The sequence below is a fragment of the Ursus americanus genome, chromosome 20, assembly GCF_024610735.1.
Source record: "Ursus americanus isolate L20-20 chromosome 20, mUrsAme1.1.p, whole genome shotgun sequence".
Taxonomy (NCBI): Eukaryota; Metazoa; Chordata; class Mammalia; order Carnivora; family Ursidae; genus Ursus; species Ursus americanus.
In genome coordinates, this window is record NC_142146.1 from 9,659,555 (window position 1) to 9,669,365 (window position 9,811).

At 46.2% G+C, this 9,811-nt stretch overlaps 1 pseudogene; it reads left to right on the forward strand.

Annotated features, from left to right (window-relative positions):
- Positions 1-2,636: 2,636 nt before the first annotated feature.
- On the forward strand, positions 2,637-4,606 carry LOC123792770 (protein preY, mitochondrial pseudogene; annotated as a pseudogene).
- The last annotated feature ends 5,205 nt before the right edge of the window (positions 4,607-9,811 follow it).

Sequence of the window (9,811 nt, forward strand, 5' to 3'; positions counted from 1 at the left end):
TTTCCTTACACCATACACAAAAATAGACTCAAAATGGATGCAAGACTTATATGTGAGACAGGAATCCATCAAAATCCTAGAGGAGAACACAGGCAGCAACCTCTGTGACCTCAGCTACAGCAACTTCTTGCTAGACAGGTCTCCAAAGGGAAGGGAAACAAAGGCAAAAACAACTACTGGGACTTCATCAATATAAAAAGCTTTTGCACAGCGAAGTAAACAGTTGATAAAACCAAAAGACTACTGACAGAATGGGAGAACATATTTGCAAATGACATATCAGATAAAGGCCTAGTATCCAAAATCTATGAAGAACTTATCAAACTCAACACCCAAAGAAGAAATAATCCAATCAAGAAATGAGCAGAAGACATGAACAGACATTTCTCCAAAGAAGACATACAGATGACCAACAGACACATGAAAAAATGCTCAGTATCACTTGGTATCAGGGAAATACAAATCAAAACCACAATGAGATACACCTCACACCAGTCAGAATGGCTAAAATTAACAAGTCAGGAAGCAACAGATGTTGGTGAGGATGTGGAGAAAGAGGATCCCTCCTACACTGTTGGTGGGAATGCAAGCTGGTGCAGCCACTCTGGAAAACAGTATGGAGGTTCCTCAAAAAGCTGAAAATAGAGCTACCCTATGACCCAGCAATTGCACTACTTGGTATTTACTTCAAAGATACAAATGTAGTGATCCAAAGGGGCACCTGCACCCCAATGTTTATAGCAGCAATGTCCACAATAGCCAAACTATGGAAAGAGCCTGACATCCATGGACTGATGAATGGAAAAAGAAGTTATGGTATATATATACAATGGAATACTACTTAGCCATCAAAAAAAAAGAGATCTTGCCATTTGCAACAACATGGATGGAACTAGAGGGTGTTATGCTAAGTGAAATAAGTCAATCAGAAAGACAATTATATCTCATAAATTGAATTTAAGAGACAAAACAGAGGATTGTGGAGGAAGGGAGGAAGAATAAAACAAGACAAGTCAGAGAGGGAGACAAAACATAAGAGATAAGAGATGCTTTTTTTTTTTTTTTAGATTTTATTTATTTGAAAGAGAGAGAGAGGGAGAAGCAAGTTGCCCACTAAGTGGGGAGCCTGACACAGGGCTCAGTCTCATGACCCTGGGATCATGACCTGAGCCAAAGGCAGATACTTAAACAACTGAGCCTCCCAGGTGTCCCCTAATCATGGAAGCACACTCAGGGTTGCTGGAAGGGTTGAGGGTGGAGGGATTGGATAACGGGGTGATGGACAGGAGGGCACATGATGTAATGAGCACTGGGTATTATAGAAGACTGATGAATCACTGAACTCTGTATATTAATTAAATTTAAAATAAAATATAGCTAGGAAGCCATAAAAATTGGAAAAATAAACAATCCTGTCATCTGGAAAAAAAGAAAAAGAAGAATAAAGAACCTAAGTCACAGACCAGGCAGGATGGTGGGGACAGGGCTGTGAAGACAGTGGGCCCCGGGTGAAGGTGGCTGAGTTGCCCCTGCCCCTACCTGAGATGGGGAAGCAGCAGTAAAGGGAGGTAGGGCTGTGGTGGGGAAAAGGGGATAACCAGGTTTAATTTGGGAATGTTTTGTTTGTAAGCAGAGATACCCTGGGCCCATCCAGGATTCACAGGGAGGGGTCCGGGTGTAGTCATGGGGGTCAGATATGGGCTGGATTCACCAACATACACTGGAGCCACTGGATGATATCAGAGAGAGGGGCTCAGAAATGTGTGGACAGTCCCATCCCAGGGCCAGTTAGAGGGAGAGAAAGTTGGCAGGAGGCTGAGGCGGCCAGGTGGGAGAAAATCAAATGTAAAGGTGTTTTAAAGTCTGATGGAAAAAATCCGCTTCAGAATGGATTTTGGAATAAACATTGGGCAGCGCTCACAAAAATTGAAACATAATTCCACTTTTCAGCATCTACCAGGAAGACAGAGGTGGAAGGAGGGAGCAGTCTGTCCCTGAAGGCAGGAAGGGGTGCATTGGGTGGAATTCAAAAGCAGTTACTGGGGGCGCCTGGGTGGCACAGCGGTTAAGCGTCTGCCTTCGGCTCAGGGCGTGATCCCGGTGTGATGGGATCGAGCCCCACATCAGGCTCCTCCGCTGTGAGCCTGCTTCTTCCTCTCCCACTCCCCCTGCTTGTGCTCCCTCTCTCGCTGTTTGTCTCTATCTCTGTCAAATAAATAATCTATTAATTAGCACCGTTCAGACAGAGGCTTGGATCGACTCCTCCCCACTGCGGCGCCCGCCGCCATATGCCCCTCCAGCTGGGCACGGCACTAGGGACTAGCAGTATCGCTGCATTGCTTATAACAGAGGAACTTCAGGTACATCCTAAATGTCCATCCACAGGGGAAAGGGGAAAGGCAAAATCAAAGATGATCTGTTTAGGTGATGAAAAACGGGACATAAAACAGTTACACGGGATTCATATACCTATATATCTGAATAGATTCTAAAAACACCATTGAACAAGCAAACATGCACAAACAGGTTCATTTTGACACTTCCTATGAAAAAATACCTCTTATTAAGGGATTTATATATGGGGATGGCTGAAGAGGCCTAAGGCGCTGAGCCGGGTGCTTGCAGCCTGCCAGACCATGGTGACCGGAGCATGCTGTCGGCTCGCCTCGGCGCTGTGGGGTCCACGCGTGCTGCGGTTCGCTGGCGCCCGTACGTGCCTTCACCCGTCGGGGTCAGGGCAGGCCACCAACAGGAGCGAGAGGACCAGGGACCCGCCCTGCGCCTTCCACTGGCGCTGCTTGAGTTCCTGGTGTGCCCGCTCTCCCAAGAAGCCTCTCAGATATATGAAGCTCCGGCAAATAAATTGATTAATGAAGAATTGGGAATAGCCTATCCAATTATTCATGGGGTCCCTAACATGACACCGCAGGCAGCTAGGATGACACATCAAAATAAGAAGGAAGAAGAAATGGAGCAGCACCAGATCATAATTAAAAACAACACAAGTAAATTTTTTTTTAAAAGTTTTATCTATTTGAGAGAGAGAGAGCATGACAGGGGTGAGGGGCAGAAGGAGAAGCAGGCTCTCTGCTGAGCAGGGAACCCCACAGAGGACTCATTCCCAGGACCCTAGGAACATGACCTGAGAGGAAAGCAGACACCCAACCAACTGAGCCACCCAGCTGGGGCACAGGGGTTGGTAGTGATACCAACCAAGAGGATTTGAACTTTGATTTCTAGCAAAGAAAAGAGACAAATGCAAAGTTAGGGTATAATTAAAAGTGGCACAACGGGAAGTAAAGAAGCATTTTTTTTTAAGTACCTATGATGAGGGGCGCCTGGGTGGCTCAGTTGGTGGGGCATCTGTCTCTTGATTTTGGCTCAGGTCATGATCTCAGGGTTGTGAGATCAGGCCCCCAGTGAGGCTCTTCACTGAGCGTGAAACCTACTTAAGATTCTCTCTCTCCCTCTACCCCTACCCCACGCCTCTCTCTCTAAAAAAAAAAAATTTTTTTTTAAGTCTTAAAAGTACCTATGATGAAAAAAAGGCATCAGCCTCTTTACTCCATTGTTTAGAAAGGACACTACTATAGCCCTCACCTGCTTTCCCTCTGCCTTGGCCTCGCTTTGGGGACATGAGTGGACATTGGAACATCATGGCCATACCTCACTGACTTATGGTTCCACCTGTACACGGAACCTCTCCGGTGCCTTTCAGGCCTTTCCACAGCCCTGCTGTTTCTGGGGACCCTAAGCAGGGAGGGTCCCAAGAGTCATCTGGAAACCGCTGCTTGGGGCCGGGCTCTGCTTCAGGCTGCTGTCTCCTGGGAGGGTGGAGGGAAGTCTAACTTGTCAGATGGACCTAGTACGTGGGTCAAAAACTGAGGTAAGACTCAAGGAGTGGCCCAGCCTTCGGGTCGTGTGGCCCACTTTTCCTCCTTTGTCCTGGGTTCTGTAAGAAGGCTCTACTTCCTCCAAACACCCCTCCCCAAGTCGCCACCTCTCCAGGCCACCTGTGCAGCCCCCAGACCCAGATTGTCAGGCTTTCAAGCAGGGCTCACAGGGAGGTGGGGAGTTTCAGGGCCTTTCTGATCTCCTTCAATATGTTTGGCTTGCATAAATATCGTGCTTTTAAAATTTACTGAAGTTTTCTTTCTGACAATGATTTGCTAGCAATATAGGTCAGCTTCCTTAAGGTCCATTTTTACTTCCTGGAATTTAAACTGAGTCCAAAAGTAGGCATCCATACCATCCTCTGCAGTCCAGTCCTCGCAGTGGGATTTGGGTCTCTTTCAGGACCATTCCTCTGTCTACACTGGAACCTCCACTGACCATTGCAAAAGGTTGGGAATTTTGTACATTCTGCCCCCAAGAAGAAAAAGCAAGGTCGGGTGGGGGGTGATCTTCTTGATTATGAACTGATCTGTCCTTCCCCAGCGTGGCCTGCATCCCCTGCTCATTCTGTCCTTGGCACAATTCTCCAGTTGCACTCCAGATCAAGGAAGCTGGAAGCCCAGGCTTGAGAGAGGATGCCTCCACTCTGGAAGAGGTGTCTTTTGTCCTCTGGTGGCCATCTGTTCATCTACAGGCCTTGGAGGGAGAGTGAGTGTGTGCATGCATGCGTGTGTGTGTTGTAAGTGTGTGTGTGTGTGTGTGTGTGTGTGTGTTGGTGTTGCTGCCCTGGTGAAGCCAGTATGTTTAGCAGAAGAAACGGGAGAGGGCCTCAATTTAGCTGAAGGGAGTGAGCATCCCAGAAGTGGGCTTGGCAGGACCCCAGGTGGAGACCTCTGGTGGGAGTGGAGGAGAAAGAGATATCGTTGCTTTCCCTAAGACCAAGCTCGAAGTGCTGCCCAGAGGGCTTCTGGAGAGGGCACATGGGCTTACAGGCCCCAGGATGCTCACTCGGGCCTCAGAAAGGTTTTTCCAGGGAAAAGAGCCCCTTCCTACCACCCGCTGCCCTGTGTCCAGGGCAGCTGAGACTTCCTCTTCTCCTCCTTTGCTGGGTCCATTGCACAGTGCTGCTCTGAGAGGTCTGGTGGGTGGGGGAGATAGAGAGGATACCTATGGGGTAGGGGACGGGAGTTCTTACAAAGCCAGCGCCCCACATCCAAGACAGGAAGGGTGGAGTCAGGAGGAGATAGGTGGGCACTGACTTCCTCTCCTGCCCTTTATCCTGGTGCTCAAGGCCATGGGAAGGGCTCTGACCTTAAGCAAGGGCACCACTAGGCTAAGAGGGGAGCTGGAGCCCTCAGTTATGGTAGGGAGAGGGCAAATCAAAGCCTTTCCAACACAACTGTGCCCCAAGGGTTGCTCTTGGGGTAAGCACAGCAAGCGAGGTGCTTGTGATGTCCCCCCACCTCCGGTATCTGCCATTCGCTCCCTCGTGAACACTCCCCCCTCACTTCTTTAAACCCCACCCTCCTCCCTACAACCCCCTGTTTCCTCTGTGACATCCTAGCTTGTTCCCATTCCACCCAAGGACACCTCCTTCTGGCCCTGGCTGGGAAATAAACATATGTGCTTTTGCCCTCAATATCAGAATGTTTGTTGCAGAAGAGCACAATATCAGGGCAGCATGTGAAGTAAAGGAATTCTGGAAAATGTGAAATGTCTAATCATCTCCACAAAATATATTGTTTTGAGAACCTTGAATCATGCAGAGTGCCCAGTGTGCCGCTGTGAGAGGCAGGCGGGAAACCCAAGGGTCTGAGGGGAGAGGCAGGTACCTGCTCAGGGGTCCCAAAGGACACTGTTATTCTCAGGAAGGGTGTTTTTAAACGTGGTGGGGAAAACCTCGGTGTAGAGACTGGAGGCTGAGGAGCTGGCCCAATGGCACTGAGGAGTGGCAGTAGGGATTCTGGAAATAAGGTGCTCAGCTCCAGGTCTGGCCAGGCCCTCCGTCGGTACAGAAGGAAGGGAGCAGTGTGCAAGGTGTAGGTGTGTGTTCAGTGTGCGGATGCCCTGGGATGAGGAAAGGCTGCCCTGCACTCAACACTGCACACCGGGCCTGCTCTGTGATTCTCAGCAGAAGGAAGCCGGAAGGGTGGCAGGTGGCTCTGTCTTCCCGGAAGGCCTGGAGTTATTTCTTTATCTTATTTGCTCTCATCTCACTACATATATAGAGACATTTTCTCTTTTGTTTTTTTTTTTTTTTTAAGTAGGCTCCACACCCAGTGCAGAGCCCAACATGGGGCTCAAACTCCTGATGGTGAGATCAAGACCTGGGCCAAGATCAAGAGTTGGACGCTCAGCCAACTGAGCCACCCAGGCGCCCCAATAGACGCTTTCCTAAAAGAATACCATGTAAATTGTTCTTTGATATTTCCTTCCTCCTAGGTCACAGAGCTCCTACTCTTGTGATATCTTGGTTCATTTTATCATTTTACAGTGAAATATGCCCCTTTGATTCATACATTGTTCAGTTTCCATGTTTGTTTTTTTAAAAACAACTTTATTAAGATCTAATTCATATACCATAACATTTAGCCAATTAGAGTGTACAATTTCCATGGTTTTTAATATGCTCAAGGAGTTGTGCAGCTATCTCCATAATCAATTCTAGAATATTTTCCTTATCCTGAGAAAAAGCCCATCAGCTGTTATTCCCTATTCCACCCCCATCTCTTTTTCCAACTGTAGGCAAGTGCTTATGTGCTTATAGTCTCCATAGATATTTCTGCTCTAGACATTTCAAATAAATGAAATCCTACAACATATGGTCCTTTGTGACTGGTTTCTTCCTCACAGCATAAGGTTTCCAAGGTTTGTCCATACGGTAGCTAGTATTCATACTTTCTTTTTATTGTTGAATAACATACCACCTTATGGCTATACCACATTTAAAAAATCTGTTGATCAGTGATGGACATTTGGATTATTTCCACTTTGGGGCCATTATAAGTAGGGCTATTATGCCAATTTGTGTACAAGTGTGTATATGGGGATAGGTTTTCCTTTCTCTTGCATATACCCCTAGGAGTGGAATTGCTGGGTCACACCTTAAGGAACTACCTACTCTTTTCCAAAGTGGCTGCACCATCGTACCTTCCCACCAGCAGTGTATGACAGTTCCAATTCCTTTACATCCACACCAAGACTGCTATTATCTGTCTTTTAAATTGTGGTGTTGATGTGCATTTCCCTGTATGCCTATTGGCCATTTGTATACCTTCCTTAAGAGAACTGTCTCTTCGATCCTTTGCCCATTTTTGAATTGGGCCCATTTGTTTTTGAGCTTCTTGTAGATGGAATCCTAGCATATTTACTATGCCTCGTATGATCTGCTTCATTTCCTAGGTGTTATTTTTGTGCTGCTTGTCAGCAGTTGCCATGATCCTGTAGTCATTCATCACATGTCCTGCTATAATGAAACACCACAGCCTGGGTAGTTTATGAACAACAGAAATATAATGCTCATAGCTCTGGAGGCTGGAAGTTAAGAGATCAGGATGGCAGCATGGCCGGGCGGGGGTCCTCTTCTGGGTCAGGGTAGAAGGGCTAGGGAGCTCTGTGATGTCTATTTTATAAGGGCACTAATTCCATTCATGAGTGCTCCATCCTTATGGCCTAATCACCTCCCAAAGGCCCCACCTGCTAATACCATCACGTTTGGGGGTGAGGATTTCAACATCTGAATTCTGGAGGGACACAAAATGCAGACCACAGCAACTGACCATTTGAGTTGTTTCCATGTTCTGGCCATTACCCATAAGGGTGCTTTGAACATTTTTGATAGACCCTGGTGTGCCATAATTTCTCCACTATGGGTTTTAAACTCTGACTTCACCAGATAATGTCAAATGGTTTCATAACCATATAGAAAATCCTATGAATAGAACCACAACCCTTGGCAGTTTTCTGTTGAAAACACCATCCTTTATTCACTGCTCAGAACTGCTGCCTCTCCAAAATCCAGGGTCCGTCCATGCAAGGTGTGATCCTGGTCTCTCTATTCTTTCCCAAGCTCTGTGAGTCTGTCCCTGAGCCAATGCTATAGTCTCCTAATTACTAAAAGCTTTATAGTTTATCATGACATCTGGTAGGATGGATTTTTCACCTGTAGGTTTTGGTTACAGGAAGATATTTTGCACGTTGTGTGTTGGGATACACCAAAGGCATTGTTTAGAACAAGAGAAGGGTGGTTTGGGGGGACTTCTATGAGCAGAAGCCTTGCAGAATCCATTGTCACCAGGTAAAGTGATAGCTGTGAGTGGAAGGAACACTTAATACAATATTGGTCAGAGGGCTGGTGATACAAAACAAAAGGAGTATGGTCTTGGGGTGGAAACAGGACTGTCCACGATCCTTTGTTCTTCTTTCTCGTGGTCTTTCCCTCTATAGCCTTCCAGAAGTCACAGGACTGTTCCAAATACTTCCCACCGCTCCTTAATCAGTCCTTTCTTCTCTATCCTAGCATCAGAGAGCTGAAAGACTACATTTTGGAAAATAATCATTAAAATAAAAGGAAAGGGCTTTCAGATTTCACCAAGGAGGATTATCACTTTGTACCTCATAAAGGAATGGAGCTTAAAAACTCACAGCAAAATTCCATGATTTTCATTATAGAAACAGCAATGGATTTCTCCACTTTCCTATCAATATATATGAGAAAGTGGTGTTCACACCACAAGGAGTACACTCTTAATCCTTCTTTAAATTAAATAGCCCACCTAGCATCTTTATAAAGAAATGGAAAAGCATTGTGAGCAATATAATAAAATAGAAACCAGAAAAGCACTCCTAATATGATTAAGCAGGGTTTGGTGAAATTGCATTTCAGTTATTTATAGCATGAATGAAAAAATTCAAGATGCCAAATGCATTTTTTTAAAGATTTTATTTTTTTGACAGAAAGCACAAGCAGGGGGAGTGACAGAGGGAGAAGGAGAAGCAGGCTCCCCGCTGAGCAGAGAGCCAGATGCGGCGGGATCCCAGGACCCCGGGATCATGACCTGAGTCGAAGGCAGACGCTTAACTGACTGAGCCACCCAGGCCCCCCAACCAAATGCATTTTTAAATGTAGGTCTTGTCAAACATAGACTGTTAAATACAGAATTCTCACCATAGATCTAGGTGTCAACTCGAGCTGGAGAAACTTCTGAAGTGTCTGTGTAGGAATCTGTCCCCTGGAGGCCCTTGGCAGGATGCTTTGTCTCTTGGAGCCCTCTCTTGAGTGAGATTTACCTTGGTTTTCTGTCTCTTCTCTCCATTAGATATGTCTAGAAGTGGACCAGAAAGAGGCATCCATCTATATTTACCTGGGTAAATGAATTTAACAGAATTTTCCTACTCTTCTTCTGTGGTATAATAAAAAATATATTTGGTCTTTAGCCCTAGTTCCTGGCACAGAGCTCCTAAAACCCTTGGAATTTCCTAAGTGAGAAGAAGAGGGCTTTGTGTGCAAACAAGATGACTCAAGGTGGGGGCCCCTACATAGCCTCAGGGTGGCAGCTGTTCACCAGAAAACCAACAAGATGATTAGAGGGCCAGAACTTTCAGCCCAACCCCAACCTCCAGCCCTGTGACCTCCAGGGAGGCAAGAGGCACCAGAGATTGTGTTCAATCACCAATGATGGGCGATTTAATCAATCATGCCTAAGTAATGAAACCTGGATTTGAAAAAAGCAAAAAAGAAAACAGCCTTGAAAAAGCTTCTGGGTTGGGGCACCTGGCTGGCTCAGTTGGTAGAGCATGTGACTCTTGATCTCAGGTTGCAAATTCGAGCCCCACGTTGGGTATAGAGATGACTTAAAAAATAAACAAATTACTTCTGGGTTGATGAACACATCTTTGTTCTGGGAGTGTGGCTGTC